At 44.5% G+C, this 12,386-nt stretch overlaps 1 protein-coding gene across 8 annotated transcripts in view; it reads left to right on the forward strand.

Annotated features, from left to right (window-relative positions):
• Positions 1-12,386, forward strand: part of CIITA (class II major histocompatibility complex transactivator) — a 473,615-nt gene that overhangs the window by 149,367 nt on the left and 311,862 nt on the right. For 4 of the 8 annotated variants that reach the window (XM_085632115.1, XM_085632118.1, XM_085632114.1 and 1 more), the window contains one exon: positions 3,376-3,550. The exons of the other annotated variants lie outside the window; for them this stretch is intronic. The gene's annotated coding sequence lies outside the window, so the exon portion shown is untranslated. The remainder of the gene's footprint in view (positions 1-3,375; positions 3,551-12,386) is intronic. 8 annotated transcript variants of the gene reach the window in all.

Genomic DNA, 12,386 nt, shown 5'->3' on the forward strand with positions numbered 1-12,386 from the left:
AGAAAAGCCATGTGAAATACTGGTAAACCTCACTTAGTTCCTTGTAATATTCCCAAGATTTAGGGTCATTTCATTTTGGGGATATTATGCCAATTCTGAAATTCTGCCCAGCCTTAGTAGTTAACTAATTGTTGTACTTTTCTTCCTAGTTAAGCATTATGCCTTTGCACGTTGAGCAGGGCATTATGCTGTTCTATCATGACAACTGTCACCAGTTACAGAATGAAAGTGGAATGAACTTCGAGCTGTGTTTTTCCTTCTGAAAAAGTTTATTTATGTGGTTCAGATCTTTTTATTGGTGTATCATAAATAACAGAATAGTGTAGAAAACTTACTTGAACATAGATACTGATCGAAGTATACATGTAGTAATCACCATTAGGGGCCAGAAGTACACACCACAAAAGGCTCATATAAAACACTAAAAGAACAACTATGTTCTTGCAGAATACACTTCAATCTCAGAAAAAGATCAAACATTGATTAGCTGCTTCTCGAGAAAATAAAAGAGATCTTCTTTGAAACTGATTATGTCATGGGATGCAAATTCTTTTCCATATATGGGGTCGCTCACACAACTTTTCCCTGCAGGTCTCACTGCCACCCTCTCTTTCCTTACAAGCTTTCAGGGTATCCATGTAATTTACTGTACTGTAGCCGCCACCAGCGAAAACAATAAAGGACAGCCCTTTATAGAACTCCCTCAAACAAGCAGGCAGACAGAGGCCTGTGCACTCAAGGAAAGCAGTTCCCTCCAATTCTCCTGAAGTCTTTTACACCCTGCAAGTGACTCTGAGCTGTGGTGAGGGAACAAGAAGATGGTTCACACTAGAAACACATTTCTTTTTTAATGGCTGCTGCCCTTAGGATGGACTCTTTTACTCCCTTTCCCTCCTCTTGGAGTATGACCACAACTGTGCCCCATTCCAACACTGTCTTTATCACCATTTGCCATCACAGTAAAGGTGAAGCTATATCTCCCGGTGGTAGGAAGCATACTAATAAAAACAGGAACACTTGTGGAGTTCCAGGCAATACATTCACCCCGCAGACCACATGTTCATGCCTGAAAAATCATACTTTTTAATCTGGTATGAGGAAGGTTTTCAATATAATGTGGCAGAAATGTAAGTAGATGCATGCATTTAAGGGATATCACATTAAATGAAAACACACCATCTGCTTGGAACATCCGACTTATTTATTCGTATAATGATACAGATAAAATATTCAGTAGCAATGTGTAACAAAACTTTTGTAATGAACTATTGTTTAATATGCACCCAAGAATCATTGACTTGTTCCGATTGTACAATGAAATATCGAGAGTAGGAAGATCATGATACACTAATATCGTGTAGTAATCACTGGGGGGGTAACTGTTCCTAATGGAGAGAGACAAAATGCAGCCTATTCTGGTTGCTGAAATAAAGATTCAAGAGTGTGGTCTTGTTTATAAAAACGGTTGGATATCGATGAAGGTGGGGGAATTTTTCCTATCAGAAAAAGTGCCCTCACACACCCATGCGGGTGTCATGCTTCATCATCGGGCGTGTGCTCCTCGTGGGAGTGGGGCTGCTGTTCCCCACGGGTCCCACGAGAGGGCTCTTTGTCGGAGATCTTTTCTGAGAGATGCTGCAGTTGTGCCTGTGGGTGTGTGGGTCTAAAAGCTGTGTGGGTCTAAAAGCTGTGTGTGTGAAATAAAATTACCCCCACGGTACCCAGAAACAGAATTTTATTCAGGGGTCCGGGTGGTAAGATTAAAAACGAGGGATAAGGAGAACCTCTTTCCAACAAATATAGTAGAGGAGAGAGTATTGTCGTGCGGCTCTCTTATCTGTGAGTGTGACTATCGGTGAAGGTGAGATTCAGTTCGAAATGTTTCGCAGTAAGATTTGGTCCCGACTGGATCCCGTTGCGCTTCTTCAGGACCGTAATGTGAAATAAGAAAATAAAACTAGGACTCAGAGAAGACGACACTCTATATTCCTATGGTACCTAGAGTTAGGTGTGTGGGCGTCTATGCGCCTATTTGAACGTCTGATTTGTGTTCCTGATTCCAACCCCTTAATTTGTACAGATTGGCATCCTCGGCTTAACCGTGCGGTAGTGGAGACTTAACTTAACTTCTCCTTAGTTGCAGCCTATTACCTGCCCGCCGCTGTCTGGTTCGCCGGTATAGAGTGTTGTCTTCTCTGATTCCTAGTTTTATTTTCTTATTTCACATTACGGACCTGAATAGGCTGCTTTTTGTCTCTCTCTGTTAGGGACAGTTACCCCCTAGTGATTACTACGTGATTCTTTGGGAGACACTGGACCTTCCTTTTCTAATTAGCTCCTGGTCCCCCTCTCTACATTGTGTTGTGAGACTAATATCGTGGACAGAATATCGAGGGTCAAAATATTGAAAGGTGGGTGGGGGGATCTGGCCCATTCTAAAGTTCTGAGACTGTTCGATGCATTGTTGGTAAACTGGTATGACAATGTTTCCATATCATTGATTCCAATATTGTCTTCCCATGATTGTCGAGATTGGTCTCTCATTGCTGCATTTATTGTACTGCGAGCTCATGTTTTCATTGTCAATACATACATCATCAAGATAAAAATTTGTGGAGTAAGGTTTAGAAAATCTCTACTTGCATATCTTTTGATATTTTGTCCTTTGAGATTGTTTTAACGATACTTGATGTCACTGAGATTCCTACCTCGATATTCGGGGGACACAACACTGCCGAATTCTTGTCCCGCCAGCATTATAACTTTATTAGGCAGCACACATTAGTCTGCATAATATGCAGTAAGTAAGTAAATGCACACTGGAAAAGGATGAGTGCTTAAATTGTGTCAATAGTTGCAGGTGGAGTACACCTGCACCCATTTGTGAAGATGGGGACGTATTTGTTATATAGGACTTTGACACAGAGCCGGAGCAAGAAAAGCAGAAAGAGGAGAAAGAAGGAAGAAGAGAAAGATACGAAAGATAGAAGAAAAACAGGACTATGTTATCAAACGTACCAAGGACTACCCACTTACTCTTGTCTTGGCGCACCCTTAGCAATACATTAACCTGCACAGATAAGATGAGATTATAATTCTCAGTGCAGCCAATGAGTGCCACCTTCTTCCAATATCCTGCCAACTGCTAGACTTTATTAATTGTACACACGGAACCAAGCCACTCAGTTGCTTAGTTGTTTCAACTTTTCCACCACCTTCTCCAATATCCTGTTTATACCATGACTGAACTGCACTGCCCAGTGCATTCAAGGACCACTTCCTTGCTCCTGCCATGAGCTGAGTTGAGTTTTAAGGCGTTTATATAGCACTCTCTATGTTAGAGTATCGCTAACTGTGTTATTCTTTTCTATTCAGATTTATACAGCACAATGGCTACCCCAATAGGGTTTCGCAGCGCTAAAGTAAAAAAGAACAGAGTGAAAGCAAAAGCAAGAAGAGCCAGGTCTTAAGCATCTTCCTGAACAGCGCAAAGGAGTTGAATAGGCGGAGATTAAGTAGTGGGGAATTCTATAGCTTCGGACCCAAAAAGGTAAGAGACTGCCCTTCCTGTCTTGTCAATCTTACTTTTGGAATAATGGAATAGTGGCCAGATTGCAATTACTAGATCAAAGCTGTCTCTTAGGGGCATATGAGGCACAATGCCGTATACTTTTTCTATCAGAAGCACGGCAGGAGTTGAAGATGTTGGGAAATTAGAGCATAAACCATTAGCACGCCTACGGCCACCACCACCAAACGCCAACACTGCTGAAAACCCCTGAGGGGCATCCTCCTCAATGTGCGCTCCCTGCACAGACACGCTGTTGAGATCTGGGACTTCCTTGCCACCCTCTCTCCAGACGTCGCCTTCTTTACTGAAACCTGGACCAACGCCTCCTCCGCTCCGACATTGCCACCGCCATCCTCGACGGGTACACGTTCCCGAGGATAGACCGTCCCAACCGCCCAGGAGGAGGACTCGCCATCCCATACAAGTGCTACCTCCGACTCTCCACCTCCACCATGAATGACTCCCTCTTCACTACCGAACACCTTCACTTCCAGTTCCAGACCAGCCCTAGAACCACACTTCGCGGCACCCTCGCTTACAGACCCCCCGGACCCCGCGCCTCGTTCGCCACGACCATCACCATCCTCATTGCACCCCATGCCATCGCCTCCATGGACTACATACTCATCGGAGACCTGAACTTCCGCCTCGACAACCCCAGTGACCCCAACTCCACCACCCTCCTGGACAACCTTGCCAACATCGGACTGAAACAGCTCGTCACCACCCCCATCCACAAGGCAGGACATGCCCTCGACCCCAGCTTTGCAGGAAGCAACAGCATCCACTTCAACCACACCACGCAACCCCCCTTGATGCACAACCACTGCGTACACTTCAACGCCGACAAACCCACCACCCCCAAACCTGCACCACACCCTCCACGAAAGAACTGGAGCAAAATCACTGAGGAGCAGCTCAACTCCACCCTCAACTGCGACGCCCCCACCACCTCAACCGATGCCAACCTCGCAGCCAAAGATCTCCACAGATAGATCTGCAACTGCGCAGACAAGCTCACACCCCTACACAACTCTGACAGACAATGCCCCAGGAAAGCCACCTGGTTCACCACTGAACTCCAAGAATCCAGACGCACCTGCAGACGTCTCGAAAGGAAATGGAATAACAGAAAAACGCCAGAAGATTGCACCATCTACAAGAACGCCATGACGGAATACCTCCAACTCATCAGATCCACCAAAAGGATCTTCATCCAAAACAAGATCCTCGCCATCTCCAGCAACTCAAACGAAGTTTTCAGCGTCATCCAGGAATTCAACAAGCCCCCCAGTGAAACCACAGACATCACCCACTCCCAGGACCTCTGCAACAAGCTTGGATCCTACTTCCATCTGAAAATCAAGGGCCTCTGCGACCACTTCAACGACCAGACACCTGACTCTGAAACCACCTCCCTCTCCAGCAGCGCCAGCCACCCTTCCATCTCCTCCTGGACCCCAGTCAATACTGAAGGCACCACTTCGACCATGAAAAGCATCCACTCAGCGGCCCCCACGGACGCCTGCCCGCCGTACATCTACCACAGAGCCTCCAACGCTCCAGAACTCCGACGCACCATCAACACCACCTTCAAGACCTGCACCTTTCTCTACGACTGGAAACATGCAGAAGTCAGACCCCTGCTCAAGAGGACCTCAGCAGACCTCACAGACCTCAAGAACTAATAACCCATGTCCCTCCTCCCCTTTCCAGCCAAAGTCACTGAGAAGATGGTCAATGCCCAGCTAACATGATTCATCGAAGATAACTCCATCCTCAACCCCTCCCAATACGGATTCTGCAGCAAATACAGCACCGAGACTGCTCTACTCACCGCCACAGATGACATCCGCACCCTCCTCGTCCAAGGACACACTGCGGCCCTGATCCTTCTCGACCTCTCTGCAGCGTTCGACCTCGACTGGATCCGCTACTTCCTAACTGGCAGAACCCAAAAAATCAGACTGCCACCCTTCCTCTCTGAACCCACGGAAATCAACTGTGGAGTACCCCAAGGATCGTCGCTCAGCCCCATGCTATTCAACATCTACATGGCCCCTCACCGCCATCCAGACAGCACTAACTCAGCATAGTATCCTACGCAGACAACACCCAACTCATCCTCTCCCTCACCAAGGACCCGTCACCACCAGACTCAACTTCCAGGAATGAATGAAGGACGTCGCATCCTGGATGAGCAGCAGGTGCCTGAAGCTCAACTCAGAGAAGACAGAGATCCTCGTCCTCGGACCCTCCCCCTCTGCATGGGACAACACCTGGTGGCCCACCCCCCTCGGCAGCCCTCCCACCCCCACCGTCCACGCCCATAACCTCTGCATCATACTAGACTCCTCCCTCTCCATGACCCAACAGGTCAACACCGTCACCTCCAGCTGCTTCAACACCCTCCGCTTCCTCCGAAAGACCTTTTAATGGATTCCCCCTGAATTAAGGAAGACCATCACCCACGCACTCATAACCAGCAGACTGGACTAGGTAAATGACCTCTAGGCCGGGATCAACAAGTCTCTGCTCCACAAGTTCCAGACCATACAGAACACCACAGCCAGACTCGTCCTCAGCATCCCTCGACACAAACACATCATCCAACACCTGCGTAACTTCCACTGGCTTCCCGTTGAGAAGAGAGTTACTTTCAAGATACTCACCCACGCCTACAAATGCCTCCACAACACCGGACCGCAATGCCTTAATGAGAGAATCCCCTTCCACGTACCCTAGAGAAACCTCTGATCCGCCGACCTCGCCCTCGCCGAAACCCCGTGCATCCGCAGAGCGAGAACAGGTGGAAGAGCCTTCTCCTATGTCGTAGCCAAGACCTCAAACAAGCTTCCAATCAACATCAGACATGCCCCCCTCCCTGAACATCTTCAGGAAGACACTCAAGACCTGGCTCTTTGACTGAACGGAGCTGCCTCCCCCCAGCGCCTTGAGACCCGCACAGGTGAGTAGCACTCCTACAATTCCCCTGATTTATTGATGCAAGGATTATGACATAAAAGATGAGCCACTGCATTCTGAAAAGTCTGCAGCCGCTTTATTCAGGAGTTAGTTTCACCCAGATATAAAACATTGCCATAATCCACTTTGGAAATTATTAGAGCCTGTAAAATAGTTATTTTGGGAAGCAGAAGGTAGGAAGCATATTATCTTTCATAAACATCTGAGTAAACTAAAGAATCATGCAGCTACCTTGGTATTTGCTGATACATAGTCAATCTGTCATCCAACCAAAATCCTAGATCATTAATTGCCGGCCTAGTGATAGGACAAGAACCTAACTCCTCCGGCCACCTCATTAAGACAGCAAGCCAAGTTGGATGAAGTGATATCTGATTGCGTATCATCCACATAGGAGTAATGAGACAAGCCATGATTTTCCACTATATCCACCAAAGGGCGGACATGTCTGTCAAAAAGCATCAGGCCAAGAGAAGAGCCTTCGGGAACTCCAAGAGGTTAACTGTACACAGAGGATTCATCAGATTTTGCAATAACTTGAAACATGCTTTCTTCCAAGAACAGCTGAAACCAGGAGAAAAACAAAATCTGATAATCTCTTGAGAAGCACCAGATAGGAAACGCTGTCAATGGCAGCACTTAAATCCAAATGAATGCGAGCCGTCATTCCTCCTCCGTCCAACTCCTGCCTGAGGTATTTAGTATTCAGTTTCACTGCTGTGCTCCAGTCAAAATCCAGATTGGGAAGAGTGCAGCACATTATGAGTCTCCCGAAACGCAGGAAGTTGGACATTGGTGTGCTTCTCAAGGATCTTAGCATAGAGAGGCAACAATGAAATAAGGCAATAATTGGCTGAGTCAGATACCTCCAGATTGGGCTTTTTAAGTAAAGGAAATACCACAGCATGTTTCCGAGCTCATGATACAGAGCCACAGGATAAAGAGATGTTCAACAGGTCAATCAAGACAGGAGAGAGTGTGACTCTCACTATGCTCAGCTTATCCAGTGGCAGAAGGTCTAAAGGGGAACTGGTTATTGGTGGTATTAAAACCATAGAAGTAGTTATACAAATTGTGAGGTTTTGATAGCTGCTTTAAAACTACTAGGAGAATGTTCAAGTTGTATGGTAGGAAGGTGAGAGTTTGTTTCAGACATTTATTCAATGTGAAAACAGTCTTCTTCCACTCATCAATCCCTACCTCCCACCTTCCTTAGAATTGTGTTACCCAGTGGACAGAAGGACCAGACAACAATACTAACTACGCAGAGGCGCCACTCGCTTGTTCTCATCTTCCTGTATTACTGACACCTTCCATTTCCCAAAAGGATTTTCACAGTGTCCTGTTGGCCTAACAGCTAGGGCGGTCGACCTCGAATCTGGGGAACTGGGTTTGAGTCTCCGCAATGACGCTGAACATCCTGTGATTCTGGGCAAATTACTTAATCTCCCCGTGTCTACCAAAAATGAATGTGTCCTCATGTAACACAACTGGTGCTATGTAAAGCGCTCTGATACCCGATAACTTTGGGTCAAGTTTGCGCTATATAAAACTCTGTAAAATAAAAAATGGCATTTTTTTTATCCTCTTAGGGACCGGAAAGGGCTGACTATCATTTGCTCTACTATGCTCTCGACATGTATATTCACCATCAAGTTCCTTCATAGTTTCCATGATCAGACCTACACACAAGCACACCTCCATGCCCCCAGGACAAAAAATTCAAACCTCAACTACTTCATAAGCATCTGTTTATTTTAGGACTACATGAATCATCACAGTATGGAATCTCATGCCAAGCAATGGTCCCCCATGCAGTTGACTCTGGCTAAATGATCGACAACGACAACATTGATATACTTTTGTCACAGAGATACGGTGGACTCCAACCTGCCCGCATATCCTGAACATCCTTGTTCCCACAAGCTACATATTGATAAAATGCACAATTCTGTTAGATGTGTAAGTGTTATCCACAAGGAATGACTGTGCCTGAGAGCTCAGAGTATCCGTCGACCTCAGTTTCGTGGAGCTGCTCACCTGCCATCAGGCTATCTCGTCCTCTCAAATCATCAGTTTTAACCTCATCTATGGCTTTTTGAGAACAGCGTAACATTCATCAAAAATGTCATTGGCATCATCACCATCACATCCATTAACCATTCTTACAGCATCTACATGAATTTTAACCTACCAGCTGACAACCACCACGAAATAATGAAAACATCACCTCACGATCTTCTGGATATCGTCAGACGTCCTTTTTACCACCATTCTGACCACTGACTGACAAACCTATTCTTAATTGACTGGACAGATCATGACAGCTTAGCAATTTGCATGCTAGCCACCTGCTAGAGCCAACTCAAACCAACTAAGCCATACTACCCTTGTTTTAAGGACATCATCAAGCCTGGGAGGTGAGCTCTGCTCCGTTCATGGAATTTGCAGAGTTTTTCTTGCTCAGCGGAACTCGCGGATTTCCGAAAAACTCCGCTCTATGGAGTTTTTTCCTCGCTCGCGCTCGCCAACACTAAGTTTGTGAGTGCGAGTGAGGAAAATGTAATTCTAGACAACTTCCCTGCTAGATTTCTCAAGGTGGGCAATCACGGATGGCCGCTATCGCTCACGTTGAGAAACCTTCCGTTCACGTTGCGGAAGCTGCCACTTGAGTACAACTTTTACTTGAGCGGCGCAAGAAGCAGAACCCTCTTGCACTGTGTGAGATGCCGTTCGTGCTGATTTTTACAGCCTGTGACAAACAACGGGAACTAGTGCGAACGGCGCACAGTAACCCACTACGTCTCTCGCGGAACTCCATGTAGCTTTGCGGAGTTTCTTTGTCTATGTGGAACTCCGCAAACTCCCCCCAGGCTTAGACCTCATCATCAACATATTCTCTGGAAGCTGGCATGGCTGCAGTAAAAATACCTCCCACCCCTAACCAGTGCACTTGGCAGTTGATTCCAGATAACCCTCCCATAGGGCTGATAGGACACTGTGAGCTAGCCTATTACCTAAAAATACAAAAGAGTGAAATATCACCCCGTTCTGTGATCACAAAAAGGATTCTTCACAAAGAGCTCTCCTGGTGCTTGGGAAAAGCGAAGAGGGTGTATGAATGCAATGCACAGGGGGTATGTCGTCCCTTGTAGACATTAATAAAATAGCCCAAAAAGATAAACCATTGCTCTGCTGGGGCTGTTCTTCCACACAGAACATATAACAGTAGAGAAATGATGGGGAAAAGTGGTAGACGTGGAGAGAGCTACAGAAAATAGATAAACACCTTCTTTGCTTCTTCATTTTGCAATTGTCAAATGCTTTCTGAGTACCGCAAGCCACCCTGAACAACAAGTGTGTTTTTGTAATAATGTCGGTGATGGTTGTCATGCCCCCTTTAGTAGGTCTAGAAAGGGCATATCAATGTCTTTGAGATATGGAATATGTTTATTGACTCAGTCAGTCAAGATAGCTTTATTCGATTTCAGTTTTAAAATCATAAAAGCAACACACAAATATATACATATTAAAAAACTAGAATAGAAATCGAGATAAAAAAACGGCTCAAGCACATCATGGTAGGGGTAACCAACATAAAAACAAACTCTGTACTTAATTCATCGACAATCTGCAGCGAATGGCAAATTTTAAAAACTTGGATAAGGCATTAATAGTTATTTCATCTTGTAATAAAAGCAGTTTTAAAAAAGTAGGTCTGCACTGCCTTAAACCCCAAGTCTTTAAAAGAGGGATCAAGTATTTCCTTCTTCCCCATATGTAAAATTTACAGAAGAGGACACAATGTATTTGCGATTGCATTGCGGTATCATCACATGGGCAATTAATTAGATTTTTGGACCAATCATTTTTATCTGGAAAGGTTATCATCCGATAATAGGTGCCGACTCTCAAGCGAGCTAACAACATTCTGTCGTAACTGGAGTAATCAGGTGACAGATATAGCTGTAGGCCAGGCGCCTGTAAAAGTAAATTATGTTGAGATACAGATGTCTTACTATTCTCTTCACCCCAACGTCTACTTTCCAGGAAGTCAAGACAACATTTTTTAAAAGCCTTCCTGGAAATCGAGGTTAGAGAACAAGGGTTATCAAAAAAAGTGGAAAGCCCCATGTTAATCATAAACTTTTTTACATAACCAATCCAGGGAATGTCCATGCATTTCTCTAGTTTAAAACAATCAGTCAAAACAGTTCTATTAAAAGCAGTTTCCTCTGTAGTCCATATCTTGTGCCATAGCAATAAAGGACTAACTTTGATTAGATCAGAAATATAAACCAAGTCTAATTCCTTATGGCAGATAAATGTGGGAGTCGAATTGGGAACCGCTAACAAATAACGCAGGAAAAAACTTTCTTTTACTTGAATCTCCTGACAGTCAGCGATGCCCCATATGCCAGAACCGTATAATGCAGTTGAGACACATTTTGAATTTTAAATATCCATTAAGATACGGACAGGCCTGCCCCCCAACTTATTAGCGAACTGTTTTATTGCACCTAATGCACGAGCAAAAGCAAGGTTCCTACTCCTAATCGCTGCTTTCCAGGTACCTTTTTCATTAAAAACAATCCCCAAGTATGAAAAAGTACTTGTAACTTCTATCTTAGACTTTTCGATAAAAATATTACAAGGGAGTTTTTTCCTCGAAGAGCAGCACATGGAAAAAGTTTTCCCTATATTTCTTTTTAGGCCTCTAGAACTCATAAAAGATGAAAAACAAGTTAAAGCTTTTTGGAGGCCCATTTGGGTTCTAGCCATGATGACTGCGTCATCCGCGTAAAGTAAAATCGGGACCGCCGTGCCATCAATTTGAGGGTAATCTAATTTTTGTGTAATTAAAAATTTCGCCACACCATTTATATATAAATTAAAAAGAAAAGGTGCCAGGATGCAACCCTGTCGTACCCCTTTCATTATGGGGAACTTATTAGAGCACTCTCCTTTCTTTCCAAAACGTACTTTTGCCCCAGCCCCCCTGTATAATTCCTTAATAAAATTAAGAATGTTTGAGTCAATACCCAAGCCTGTCATAGTGTTCCATAATACCTCGTGATTCAGACAATCAAAGGCTGAACTTAAATCAATGGACGTCATGATGAGGTTGCCCTTTTTTGCGGTCATATATTTGCCGATAATTAAAGCTAAATTTAGTCCTTGTTCAATTGTGCCTAAACCTGACTTAAAACCATATTGAAACTTAGAGAGAACATTGTTTTCTTCAGCCCAGGAGTGCAATCTATTTAAAATAACTCTACCTGCCACTTTCATCAGGGAGTCAAGTAGGGAAATAGGCCTATAACATTTGGGATCATTTCGATCTCCCTTCTTAAAAATAGGCACGGCTATGGCTTCCTGCCAAGTCGATGGAAATCCCACAGTATTAAAACTGTTTAACACATTGGTCAGCAGAGGGGTCCATAATGAAATTGTATCTTTATATATATCTATGGGGACGCCATCAGTACCAGGAGCTTTGTTCCTTGAACTTTCGAGTAATGCTAATTCCATTTCTGAGGCGGAGAAAAAAACGCTCAAAGGAAATAGAGCGGGAGGAGAAGGCTCAATAAGATGCTGGTAATTTTGAAGGTTTGAATCTATAATAGGTAGAACATCTTCTTTATAAAGCTCAGTAAAATGTTCCACCCAAGTTGGTCCTTCAATTGCAAACTCTACCCTATCAGACTTTCTATCTACAAAAAAGGGAGCATTTACTGCTTTCCAGAAAGCAATATTATCTCTCAACAAGCTGGCTTTAATTAGAGTATCCCACGCATTCTCCTTCAACTCCAGTTTGCGTTTGTTCAGG

Source organism: Triturus cristatus, chromosome 10 (genome assembly GCF_964204655.1).
Source record: "Triturus cristatus chromosome 10, aTriCri1.1, whole genome shotgun sequence".
Lineage (NCBI taxonomy): Eukaryota > Metazoa > Chordata > Amphibia > Caudata > Salamandridae > Triturus > Triturus cristatus.